A 14,678-nucleotide genomic window follows, 5' to 3' on the forward strand; every position below is an offset into this window, starting at 1 on the left:
TCTACCTGACCTGTGCCTTTCATTTTCCTCACCAGAGCCTCAATGCTTCTTGTCATCCAGGGTGTCTTACTCCTATTTGCCTTGCCCTTCGCTCGAATAGGAATATGCATACCTCAATTCTCACTATCACACTTTTAAAATCATCCCACTGTGCCTGCAAGCAACCTACCCCAATCAACTTTTGCAACTTCCTGTCTAATACCATCAAGTTAGTTCTTGCCTCAATTTATACATTTAACTTGTGGATCAGCCCTGTCCTTATCCATAAATATTTTGAAGCTGATAGAACTGTGGTCGCTGGTCACTAAAGGTTTACCCACTGACATTTCAGTACTTGCTATGCCCAATTTCCAAAGAGCAGTTCAAGCTTTGCCCTCTCCATTGTAGGACCCTCTGCATGTTGCCTGAGGAAATTTTCCTGCACATATTCCCAAATTGCATACCATCTAAGCTCTCGGCACTCTGGCAGTCCCAGTCTATGTTGAAAAAGTTAACATTCTCTACAATGATGACTTTGTTAGGTTTGTAGCTGTCCGCAATCTCCCATCATATTTGTTCCTCTAATTCTCATTGACTCTTTGAGGACCTACAGTGCAATCCCAACAAGGTAATTGTTCCCTTTTTATTATTCAGCTCCACCCATGAAGCCGCACTGGATGATCCCTCAGAAATGTCATCTCAGCCCACTGTCATAATGATCTCCCTAATCAATAATGCAATTTCCCCTCCTTTATTACGCCCACCTCTATCTCTCCTGTTGCATCCATATTCTGGGATACATATCCGAATAGATTGACTGGACTTATATTAAAGAATGGATCGAGTGAGCTTATATTCACTGGAATTTAGAAGGATGAGAGCGGATCTTATAGAAACATATAAAATTATTAAGGGATTGGACAGGCTAGATGCAGGAAAGCTGTTCCCGATGTTGGGGGAGTCCAGACGCAGGGGTCACAGTTTAAGAATAAGGGGTAGGCCACTTAGATCTGAGATGAGGAAAAACCATGATCATATTGAATGGTGGTGCTGGCTCGAAGGGCCAAATGGCCTACTCCTGCACCAATTTTCTATGTTTTCTATGGCACATTAAGCTGCTAGCCAGTTAGCCAATTTAGACAAGATCCCTTAACCAGTTTTCTATAATGATTATATCGTTCCAGTTGCAGTTGTATAAGTTCAGGTCCGGGGGAGTTCTCCCCGCCACGGGTACCATGTAATCCCGTGCTACCTGCTTCATGGTCGGATAGTCGGCGACTAAACCGTCTCCCCCACCTGGTTTGCCATGTGAGGAGGGAGCTGTGGACCCCCCGCAAGACCAAAAACAAGACCTGTCATAGGGCGGATGAGCTCCTAGCGGGCCAATGGCCATCCACACTTCAGTAGAAGTTGCGATCACTGTCGTACATGGCATTGTAAGCCTGTTGATGTTTTCAACGATGATGATGATGATGATGAGTTGCAATTACCTATCAGAATTAACCTACCTTTTCTGTCAGGCTTCTAGCATTGAAATACATGCAATTTAATCCAACCGTCTTTCTTCGCTCACTGCTGTGCTCCTGACTATCCAGCAAAAGCTCTCTTTTATTTGCAATTAATTTCAGTCATTGTGAAATTCCCCTTCTGCTCTGTGAAAATGGCCCTGGGGTCTTTCCTATCTACTGAGAGAACACTCAATGCTGCTGACTGCGATGCAGCAATAGCTCCATTGAACCAGGGCCAACATTGCAGCTTATTAAATTTAAGGCCTTAATAATATTAAGTAATATTTTGTGCAAAGTGCTGAAAAATAGCGAGTATGCAAGTTGCAGCCTTCTTCTTCTGTCGTATGTCTTTTAGACCTGCAGCTCCGTTGAGGCGATCCAGGCCCAGTTGTAGCCAAGCATTAAACAATGGTGTTCAGGAAAATATCAATAAAATGTTGCCTGGAATAAATGCAACATATGGTTATAACAATAAAATAGGAATGTAGTCAGGGCCATATGTAAATTAAATAAATAGTTAAAAAATGCATTTGGAAACAAATTAATTGGAGAAATTGCTGTTACATCTTCCAATATCAAGCCTAATGAGTCATATAAGGAGCAATAACAAGGAATCTTACAGGGGCCAGAGGGTCCCGGGACTACTTTATTGGAGCCAATTGAATGTTTTCAAACCCTCAGAGTGGGATAATTACAACTGAGCACAAGGAGAAAAGGGAAGAGAGAGTGAAGTGGTTAACAGATTATTGGAGTGTCAAAACAGATTCAGCCTTAGCAAAGAGTTTGTTGGAGGTGTGGCAGCAGTACTAACGAGGGGAAAGGTCACCTTTGTGTTGGGAAGCATTGAATAGTCTTGAAAAACTTTCAGCTGCCTTTAAATCTGCACATTCTTTTCGGGCAGCAACATAGCTAGACAAATATTATTTTCTCTTTGGTTTCAATGACATGTCAGTGAGAGCAACACAACATAAGGAAGGAAGAAAGTATCCAAAACAGAAAAGAAGATGTCAATCGAAACAAGGGGGGGAAAAATGATTTACAAAGGTTGACATTTTTTCTCAATTCAGTTAAAGTGCAGAGTTCAGGAACTTTTCTTCACGATTGGCAGTCTGCATTCAGCTGTTTTGTCTTCTTGATCATCTGTTAAATAGCTCAAAGGTGCCATGTGGCTTTTTCAATGATTGATACGTGCATGCATTTCATTATTTGTTACATATTTCCCTGACAGATTCAGGGTAAGAGAAATCAATCAGCCCCGTCCACTGGACTGCAGTCCTTGTTCAACCAGGCAGCCACAATGGATATCTGCCACAGTGGAGAGCAGCAGCACCCGTGTGGGTGACTGAGGGCTGACCACTGCCGACACCTTCAGTTCAGGGCCATGCCTCTTTAAGGTTCGGTGAAAACCAAGGTGAAATGTGAACGTTTCAGAGGTGCCAAATGCAAAAAAAAATAAACAAAATGTTTGAGGAAAGAGCAGAGGTCAGGAATATTTTCCCATTCACATCTTCAGCCAAGTAACAAATGCTGACAGTTTCTGCCTGAATGCTGATTTGGACTCCGGGGAGGTGTGAAAATATTTGCCAGGTTGAAGACTATGACAGAGGGTTGGGGCTTCTCTCTTCCTCCTCACAGCACAGGTGTATGAGGCTGTGGGATCTGTGGGATTGATGAAATAGCCAAAAGTTCCTTTGGTTTCCAGCACCAAGCACAGATTTGCGACTATGTTAATCCTCTTGTTAATTTTAGTGAGGAATGAAAGTCATTCCCATGTTTTTAGTGGGATGCCCATCCTCAAGCTGCAAGCTCACCAGGACTGGAAAGCTAAGACACACACGTACTGTGGCACGGGGCTTCCAAATCAGCATCCAAACCGCAAAAGAAATTGTGCCTTGCCAAAAATAAGCCTGTGCATTTGCATGGTCTGTAATTATAAGCAGCCGTGTCTGCTTCTGGTCGACTTATTCCTTTATGGCACAGAAAGAGGTCTCTTGGCTCATCATACGCAATATGTCAGAGCACATTCACCATTTCCATTCCCTCACTGTTCTCTCTCACATGCACATCAATTCCCCTCTAATTTTCCTGTCAGCCACCTACACTCTGGATACATTTTACAGCTAGTTAACATACCAGCCATACACAAAGTGCCTGGAGTAACTTGGTGAGTCAGGCACCATCTTTCTAGCTAATGGATGGGTGAGATTTCAGATCAGGACCCTTGTCCAGTCTGAAGACAGTCCGCCTTTCCATTCCCTCCTCAGATGCTGTCTGATCCGCTGAGTTAAACCCCTTTCTCACGGGGCGACTTGACGCAAGAGGTAACCAGAGTTTAACATCGTGGGAACCTCGTGCGATAACAGTACGGCATTCGTGGACCACCGTGGCGCTAACGGCAGGTAATCGTGTAACTTGGTGACTTGGGAGAAAATTCAAGCAAGCTTGAATTTCTCCAAGAGTACCTTTACACTTGTGGTTGAGCATTGCAACATTTTATGAACGTAGTGGCCAGTGCGATATCCATGCGATATCCGTAATAACTCTTGAGGTTACCGTGGGAACTCCTGCGAACGGTGAACCCGGAAGCTGGACAGAGGGGACAGAAGGTGAGTAAAAATTGTCTTCTGTGGGATTGAATTTAAAATATAAAAATTTGCATCCGCATATGGACATCAACTTATTCATGAGTTACGTTAATGAGATTCAAGAAAATAACTATAATCTTTAAAAGGGACTTTACTGAAAGGTCCCGCATTTTTATGGTCCGTGAGAAATTTTTCACATGTACTTCTTTGAGAAATACAGCTCGGAGTCCTCGCCGACCAGCGATTGATGCCTTTCCGAAGCAGGGTCCGGAACGCTACCAATCAATGTTCTCCAGAGACCCGTGTAAAGGAGTGAACTGCACATGCTGGTTTAAAACAAAAACAGACACAAAAAGCTGGAGTAACTCAGCGAGTCAAGCAGCATCTCTGGAGAAAAATAGGTGATGTTTCGGGACGAGACACATCTTCAGACTCAATTTTGTGAGAGAAAAACGAGGAGAGAGGCAGAAGAACACAAACATCTTGGTGCTGGAGTGACTCAGTGGGTCAGGCAGCATCTCTGGAGGAAAGCGTTAGGCGACATTTCGGGTCGGGATCCCTCTTCAAAATACATTGCTGAGGTCATCTGTTGTTGGCCCTGATTTGTCCCGGTCTTTTCTTGCTTCCAGTTCCCCCCTACAATCATCCCGAAGAAGGGTCCCGACCAAAAATGGAATCTATTCCTTTTCTCCAGAGATGCTGCTTGGCCCGCTGAGTTACTCCAGCATTTTGTGTCTAACTTGCTGATTCAGACAGTTTTTGATTATCAAGGATTCTGCGCTGACTTTAAACTTGGGCGCAACTAACATCGTCTTACTACCATGGGAACTCTTTAACTCAGCGGGCAGGCAGCAGTTAATTGTTGCTCCCTTCAGTTTCCCAGGGGGTCGGGACGGGACTGGAGTTGGGAGGGAAAGGTGGGGGAGTCGAGGGAGAGGAGGGAGAGGAGGGGGAGAGACAGATGGGGGTGTCTTCATTTACTGGCGGCGGGTGTCTGTCACTGAAACAGGCAGGTGAGATTTCACATCCACCTTGTGTGTGCCTCTCTCTCTCTCCCTCCCTCCCTCTCACACAGGCTGAGAAACTCTGCCTCTGTGAGTGTACATCTCTTTCTCCCCCTCTCCCCACACACAGTAAGACCAAGGTACTGTGCTCAGTCCATCTGTGTCTCCCACATACACAGTAAAAACTCTGCTTTGTGTGTGTATATACGTCTCCCTTCATTTCTCTCCTTCATCTCTCTCTCCCCCCCCCCACCCTCTCTCTCTCCCCCCTCCCCCTCTCTCTCTCCCTTCTTTCTCCCCCTCCCCCACCTCTCTCTTCTCTCCCCCACACACACAATAAGACCGATGTATTCTGCTTAGTCTCTCTTCGCTCCCACACACACAGATAGACCAAGGTCATGTGCGCAGTAAAGTCACGGCATCAGTACAGGCATGTCTCCAAATGAGCCAATTCAACCAAGGGAGGATATTTATAGTGTGTGAAAAAAAAGTGACATCATTTGTGCCACATGATGATTTAATTACACTTGACAGTTCACAATGTCATTCAAGATTTAACGGGAAAGCTCGGGAGACGGACAAGTCACTCGCACAAATAACAGAAATGCCGAGTACCATGGAAATTCTTGTCTACCCCCCCGTTATATCGTGTGATATTGTGCTAGACCACGACCACTTCACTCTGGTTACATCTTGCGTCAAGTCGCCCCGTGAGAAAGGCCTATTACTCCTGGCACTTTAGGTCTTATCAAGATTTCAATACCTACAGTTCCTTTGGTCTACTTCTAACTCATCAGCAAATCTTTTGGGATGTGGGAAAAATAAACAAGAACCCATGCATTCACATCGAAAATCTGCAAACTTCCACTGACTGCACTGGAGGTCAGAATCGAACTCGGGTTGCTGGAGCCATAAGATAGCAGCATTAACTGGTTTCAAGTAAGAAAGCACAGACAAAAGATTTAAGTTTTTAAAATGCCATTTGAGGTTTCAGTAGCTTCCTTAAGAACCTTATAACCTATGAAATAGCCATTAATGCCAATTTGAACACATTTTTGATCTGCCAGTTATTTACTCTGTTTATGTTGAGGGGAGAGAGAGTTCTTTGATGAGAAAGAGGAGCTTAAGTAGCTTGGGCAGCTTACAACCCAGGTATGTCTCATATTTCACTTGGGCAGTTTAATATGAATGATATGAATGATATATTGGTGCCCAGTGGTCTGAATATTGATTTCTCTAACGTCAGGTAGCCCCAGCATTCCCTCTCTCTCTATCCCTTCCTCACCCAAGCCGCACTAGCTTCTCATTTTCACCCAACAAACAGCTAACAGTTTCCTTTATCATTGTAACTTTTTTTGCATATCTTTCATTTATTGTTCTTTATCTCTCTACATACTGATCCAAAACTCTTGTCTCCCTTACCCCTAACCAGTCTGAAGAAGGATCTCGACCCAAAACATCACCCATTTCTTCTCTATAGTGGTGCTGCCTGTCCCGCTGAGTTACTCCAGCTTTTTGTGTCTATCTTCAGACAACATGGCTCTTTGTGCCTATATTGCCAATTCATCATTGGTTGACTTTCCTCAACTCAAATCTCCCAACTCTCTGGAATTTAATTTATTCTCCACAATTAAATACGGCAGAGCATCCGCAGGCTTCCAGAGTCGGGAATTGCAAGGATTTACAACCAATCAGCAATAATCTCTTCCTGTCCTCAGCAGTAAATGTCCAACCTTTTCCTCTTGGGCAGACCCGAAGTGCCAGGAATGACTTGGTGATTGGTGAGGTTACTGTGGAGTCCACAGGGACATTGCTACAGGTGGGGCACTGAGTTCTTGATCAGGCAAATAGATATGTGTGACATAATGCACTCCTTCTGCCGTTCATCATTGGGCTTCCATGTGGGGCTGTTGAAGACTTTCTCAGTGACTTTCCGAAGTTTGTCATTGCTCTTTCTGATGCTTTCTCTGTTTTCATATATCAGATGAAAAAGACTTTCACAAGTTGGTGGGAATGTTGTACTTTTAAAAAGAAACTTGTTGAATATCCTCGAAACATTTCCTCTGTCCACTTGGTAATCTCTAAACATTTTTCCTTTATCATGTATCTGTACACTGTAAATGGATCGATTGTAATCACATTTTGTCTTTCTGCTGACTGGTTAGCTTGCAACAAAAGCTTTTCACTGTACCTCGGCACACGTCACAATAAACCAAACTGAACTCTTGCCATAACAGATCTTGCAATAAAGCCATTGTTTCGGAATCTGAAGTCATGTATGCAGATGATGGAATGTCTTGTCTGGGAGATAATCTTGACATAGGCTTGTTTATTTAGCTAATGAATTTGGAACACTTTGCACAGACTTTCCTGGTACTTTGAGGTGTCTGTAGAAGATTGCTGATGTTTCAGAAGTGTACAGGAGGGTAAGTTTCATTGTTGCCCGGAAGATCATGAGTTTTATGCTGAGTTTTGAAGTCTTGATCTTCTCACACTCATTCCAGCAGAGCGATAAAGGTTGTGTTGGAGCACTGGAGATTACGTAGATTTAAAATATAACAGAAAATTCCAGTTTCACCACCCACTGAGTTTTGAAATCTTCCTAATCTTGGTCTTAGATGTTAATTCGCTTATCAGAACCGTGTCCTTTGTTCTGCACTCTTCTGCCATGGGGGATAACTTCTAGGCTTCCATTAGGCCAGCAACATGATCAAGGATGAGTTGCATCCTGGCCACTCCCTCTTCTTAACCTCTACCATCGGGCAAAATGTATAGAAGTGTGAAAACGCACACCACCAGATTCAGGGGCGGTTTCTTCCCAGCTTTTTATCAGGCAACTGAATCATCCTACCACAACTAGAGAGCAGTCGTGAACTACTATCTACCTCATTGGTGACCCTCGGACTATCTTTGATCGAACTTTGCTGGCTTTACCTTGCACAATACTTGTGACAATAAACTAAACTAACTGAAAAGTAAGAGTGAGTTGCCCTGTGATGCTCGGTGTTAAAGGAGTTGCCTGCACAACCAAATACAAAATTATTAACCCAAGAGTAGCATCCACCGCCGAGTGTGCCACAGGTGTAGTAGGGGGTCATTAGTGTGGCTCATTAACCTTTTGCACAAATATCACTGACATGTGCTCAGGTAACGTTACTGCTCTTTCATTGCTAGGCACAGAAAGATATGCATTCAGGCTATATTGTCCTGAGTGTCCCCAGCACACCTTAATCATTTCTGCAAAGCACATTATTGTGAAATGCTCTGCGGTCAATTGTTCACACACAGCATTAATAAAGGTATTTTCATCATTACAAACATTCAAAAAGCAAGCAGTCCTTCATTACAGATCATGAAACTTACCAAATGAAATGGATGTAAACTAAAAATAGTAATTAACCATCAAATTCTGTTCATGGTTTGACTTAACAGACATAATCAACATTTAGCGACTGAGGTATTGATAAAAAATCTTCTTGTGTACTACAAAAAATGTTACACTAAGTGAGAGAATTTGTGGGCGTGATTTTGTGTGTCTCATTAGTTTTAGCTTTTTAGTTTTAGAGATACAACGCGGAAACAGGTTTTCGGCCCATTAATGCCCCTGTCCCACTTAGGAAACCTGAACGGAAACCTCTGGAGACTTTGCGCCCCACCCAAGGTTTCCGTGCAGTTCCCAGAGGTTCCCGGAGGTTTTTGTCAGTCTCCCTAATGGTCGAAAGTAGTTTCCGGTTCTTCTATGTTCCGGCGATTATTTAAAAAAATTGAAAACCGGCCGTGACTAAAAATAGGTTGCCGTTTTAAAGATCGGTAATTTTTTAGTCGAAGCCGGTTGCGATGCTAGTTGAAGGTGGTTGCCGGATGTTGCAGATGGTTGCCGGATGTTGCAGGTAGTGGAAGGTAAGACCTTCCACTAACTTCAACATCTGGCAACCACCTTCAACTCGCATCGCAACCGGCTTTTGGAGGCCAAATCAATGGAGATTATTAAGGTGGTGATTGATAGATTCTTGATTAGTATGGGTGTCAGGCGTTATGGGGAGAAGGGAGGAGAACGGGGTTGAGAGGGAAAGATAGATCAGCCATAATTCAATGGTGGAGTAGACATGATGGGCCAAATGGCCTAATTCTGCTTCAACAATTTATGAACTTATGAATATCTGAAACATTGTCTGTTATTTTCCCTGCCTCTCTTCCCTTCCCTACCCATCACCACATATGTTTAATTATTTAGTGGAATTTACAACAAACTTAACTATGCTTCAGAAGGTGTTTCTGAGCTGGTTTCTCAAGCAGCTTTTGTCAAGAGGTAGAAGCATACCTACTGTCCTAGTAGAGATTTCCAGCATTTTGTAGCTATAGTGATGAATAAACACCAATGTACTTCCAACTCAGATAGTGTGGCTTCTTCGGGTATTATTTGCAAGGTGGAGGCAAGGTAGAATTCACCTATGCTTGTTGGTCTTGTTGTTAGGAAATGTTGTCAGAAAGCCCCTGGCAATTTCTCCTAATGATGTTTGTGCATGGCACACCTTCAGGAGCATTGCCTGATGATGTTAGCACTGCTACATGGTGGTTATGTTACCAGAGACCGAGGCTTATAATCGGATGACAAGTGTGCAAATAAAACTTCTCTGGCTGAGAAATTTAAATACACCTCGTAAAATATGCTAGGAAGCAAAACAATGCTGATCATAAAATCACCAGCTTGCTATAAAAACACCTCTGGTTTGTAAATATCCTTTATCAGCATTTCATAAAATATCAGGGTTGCAAACACCGTTTTGATGGCTCTTACGTTTTGCCGAAAGATAGTACTGGATTTATCCTTTGGATACCATTTACCCACATGCCCCACTTTGCTTCTGCTTAGTTCAGTTTAGTTTACGATACGATACAATACAATACCATACAATAGAACTGTATTTATCCCAGGAGAGAAATTGATCTGCCAACAGTCATAAAACACAAAATACATGTAACATGACATTAAAGTGATGAGTGGAAAGGCTTGGGATGAGCAAAGATTGGCAGGGGAGTCAGTCTCAGCCTCAGTCTACCCCATGAAAGAACGGGGAGGAGTTGAGCAGTTTGATAACCACAGGGAAGAAGGATCTCCTGTGGCGTCCTGTCCTGCATCTTGGTGGAACCAGTCTGTTGCTGAAGGTACTCCTCAGGTTGACCAGTGTGTCATGGAGGGGGTGAGCTGTATTGCCCAGAATGCTCCACAGTTTGAGGAGCATCCTCCCCTCCAAGACCACCTCCCATTAATCCAACTCCGCCCCCAGGACAGAGCCAGCCTTCCTGATGTGTTTGTTGATCCTATTAGCATCCGCAGCCTTTGCCCTGCTGCCCCAGCACACGGCAGAGAAGAAGATGGTACTAGTTACCACCGATTGGTAGAACATCTGCAGCATCTTACTGCAGACATTGAAGGAGTAGAGCCTTTTCAAAAAGTACAGCTGGCTCTGTCCCTTTTTGTACAGGGCCTCAGTGTTCCTGCTAGTTTATTGTCATGTGTACCGAGGTACAGTGAAAAGCTTTTTGTCGCATGCTATCCAGTCTGCAGAAAGACAATACATGATTGCAAACTATCCATTCACAGTGTACAGCTACATGATAAGGGAATAATGTTTTGTGCAAGGTAAAGCCAGCAAAGTCCGATCAAGGATACTCCGAGGTGTCACCAAAGAGGTAGATAATTGTTCAGCACTGCTCTTTTGTTGCAGTAGGATGATTCAGTTGCCTGATAACAGCTGGGAAGAAACTGCCCCCGAATCTGGTAGTCTGTGTTTTCTTCTATACCATTTGCCTGATGGGAGAGGGGAGAAGAGGGAGTGGCCAGGGTGTGACTCGTCCTTGATTATGCTGCTGGCCTTGCCGAGGCAGCGTGAGGTATAAATGAAGAGAGGTTGGTCTGCTATCTAGACAGTCCATATCCATTGGCCACTCACAGCTGTGGCCTGCTGACAGTAGTCATCATTGCGGGGGGAGTTCAAACTCCACTGAGGTTTTTCTATTGGAAAGTTTGGGAGAGAGGCTGAGTGGTGTTATTACTGGGCCAAGACTGGGGAAGGGGGCTGTGTGTAATGGCCATCCTGGAATCCTGGAATCAATCAGTTCTAGGCTGAGGGTAACGGCCATCCTAGAAGAATGAACGGCCAGCTGGTAGAATGTGAGGCTGAGTAGAGGTTTGGAGAGAGCGATGAAGTAGCCCAGACTTTCCCAATGTCCAAAGTGAGAAGAGTTGTGGGGTTTTGGGAAAAGAAAACCAGCATGGACTGGATGAATGCATTGGCCTTTACAGGTATGTCCTAATAGCAATTCAGCAGTAATGTTGAGAATTGTGGATTATCTGGCAGAGCAGGAACATAAAATAACACAAACATACTTAGGCCAGAATCTAGGGACAACAAGTTGTGGTTAGGATTGGATCAAATAATGCTCTATATAAATACAATTAAGTCAAGCACAATAGGTAGATCATGGAGGAAGATACAGATTACAGGATATAGTTCTCAGCATTTTAGTGCACAAGTTCCATAAGAACTATAAACCAGTATCTGCAGTCCTTTGTATTTCCTTTTCGATTGTGTCTTTTCACCCTCTCCACACATAAGGCACAGGCTCTTTGATGTATTTTTCCAAATGAAATGTTTACAATTTTATTTCTAACTTTCTTACAAATTATTTTGAAAAATATCAGAACAGTTTTTCATATACTCAACTTATGGTAACTGGCAGGTAGGACATTTAATTGGCAGAAAATGGTCTAGAATTGTAAATGGTGTTCATTTTGTAGAGTTTTTTGTGGATCCATGAAGAAAACATTTTTTTTCCAAATCGATTATAAATCCTTGAGTATTCCCAATCTGGAATTTCTTCTGCAGTATCTGCAGTATCACAACACTCTCACTTTTGCCATATAAAATACGGTACTTATCAAGTGACAAAAGAAGACGCAACGTGTTGGAGTAACTCAGTGGGTTAGGTATCATGAGAAAGTTAGTTTACAGATACAGCGCAGAAAGAGGCCCTTCGGCCCACGGAGCCCAGGCCGACCAGTGAACCTCACACCCCCACATTAACACTATCCTACACACATTAGGGAAAATATACACTTATACCAAGTCCATTAACCTACAAACGTGTAAGTCTTTGGAGTGTGGGAGGAAACCGAAGGAACATACAAACTCCGTACAGACTATACCCATAGTCAGGATCGAACCCGTGACTCTGGTGCTGCAAGTGCTGTAAGGCAGCAACCCTACCAATTAACCAACCTGCATGTTTTTGAAATGTGGAAAGAAACTGGAGCACCCGGAGATAACCTATGCAGCACAGAGAGAACGTGCAAACACAATACAGACAGCACACGTAGTCAGAGTCAAACCCGGGTCTCTGGCACTGCAAGCGCTGTAAGGCTGCAACTCTACCACTGCATCATCGTGTCGCTCTATGCTGGTTGACCCATGGAGTTACTTCAGCACTTTGTGTCTTTTTTTTCGTAAATCAGCCTCTGCAATTCCTTCTGGTAACCATTGATTGCTTTTTTCCTGCTAAACATTCAGTAGTTTTGCTTGCTTAAATTCTGCAGATGTTTCCTGGTAAAGGGCGACACAAGCTAAAAGCAGGCAGAGTCACTGCTTCGAGAGAAAATAACAAAATTCCAACAGGTAAACACGTTCCAATACAAACTTTAAACAAGCTATTAGAAGATTTTAAAAACTCTCGCCTGCATTGATTCCAAGAACTGACATATGGCTTTTCCACCAATGAAAAGTAAATTGTGTCTGCTGATGGGGGAGTTTTTACATGAGGTGTCCTGGATGGTGGTATTTGCATATTCATTGGAGTAGTGACTGACAAAACACCCATGCAAAAAATGAGAAAAATCAGCAGAAGCACCGGGGAATTGAAGTGCAGCCTTTAAAATGCCATTTCTGCCTGGGAGTTGGCAAGAGCAAGCTGGAGGCACAGCGTGTGAGCACGGACCGGTGCTTGGCTCATTCGCTTCATGTTCAGCTCTGCTGATTGCATGTCTCCTGAGCGCTTTTGTGCCACTTTTCAAGTACGTCTAGCACAGGAGCATCTGGCACAGTCAGTCGAAACAAGTGACCAGAGGACGCCAAAGAGACAGACAAGATGTCATAATTTCACGGAACATGACCCGCAAGCACTCTCCAATGAAGCTGGGCTGAGGAGGTCCTGTCTGCTGGGTCCTTATAGGAAGAGAAGCTGCCAGATCTGACGTATGGGTGAGGTTGGCGCTGGAACTGATTGTCAACTATCTCACCCCAAAGGCTTCAGTCAGTGCATTAAAAAAAAATCTCTGGGCAGACCAGGTCAAGGGGCAATGGGCTCTTTTCCTTCCTTGGGTTCTCCGAACATCAGCAAACATTACTCACTAAAAAGTAAAAGCTTCACAGCAAATATCTTGTAACGTTTGGTTAGTTAGAGACACTACTTTAGATTTTCACAATATAAATATCTATTTCTGCTTATGACAACCTTCACTTGCATTAAGACTGCCACACATTGCATCACTTAAACAATCTCATAAAAATTGGTGCACATTTCCAAACTGCTATTCTTTTTCTTTTAAGCTTGTTGCAGGAGGCAAACATAAAAAAAGGGAATTCCCTATTTGAAGCACTTCATGCTTTACAGGAAGGCACCTATGGGGCACATGGAGCGGTAGCAGGAGCCAGCATGACATTGCTGACTCATCAAAATAACCACTGAACATGTACAATGGCACCATGGCAATTCCCCTGAAGAATGGTGGGTGTATGGGACGAGCTGCCGGTGGAGGTAGTTGAGGCTGGTAATATCGCAACATTTAAGAAACATTTAGACAGCTACATGCGAAAGACAGCTACAGGAGATGCGAAAGGATTTAAAAGGAGTAAATTGGGACAGTTTGTTTTATGGGAAAGATGTGGAAGAGAAATGGAGTACATTTAAAGGTGACATTTTAAGAGTACAGAATCTTTATGTCCCTGTTCGGTTGAAAGAAAATAGTAAAAATTGGAAAGAGCCATGGTTTTCAAAGGAAATTGGACACGGTTTGGAAAAAGAGGGAGATCTACAATAATTATAGGCAGCATGGAGTAAATGAGGTGCTTGAGCAGTATAAAGAATGTAAAAAGAATCTTAAGAAAGAAATTAGGAAAGCTAAAAGAAGATATGAGGTTGTTTTGGCAAGTAAGGCGAAAGTAAATCCAAAGGGTTTCTACAGCTATATTAATAGCAAAAGGATAACGAGGGATAAAATTGGAGAGACAGAGTGGACAGCTATCTGCAGAGCCAAAAGAGATGGGGGAGATATTGAACAATTTATTTTCGTCGGTATTCACCAAGGAGAAGGATATTGAATTATGTGAGGTAAGGGAAACTAGTAGAGTAGCTATGGATACTATGAGTTTCAAAGTAAAAGAAGTACTGACACTTTTGAAAAATATAAAAGTGGATAAGTCTCCAGGTCCTGACAGGATATTCCCTAGGACATTGAGGGAAGTTAGTGTAGAAATAGCCGAGGCTATGACAGAAATATTTCAAATGTCATTAGAAACGGGAATAGTCCCCAAGGATTGGCGTAC

Source organism: Leucoraja erinacea, chromosome 5, assembly GCF_028641065.1.
Source record: "Leucoraja erinacea ecotype New England chromosome 5, Leri_hhj_1, whole genome shotgun sequence".
NCBI classification, from domain to species: domain Eukaryota; kingdom Metazoa; phylum Chordata; class Chondrichthyes; order Rajiformes; family Rajidae; genus Leucoraja; species Leucoraja erinaceus.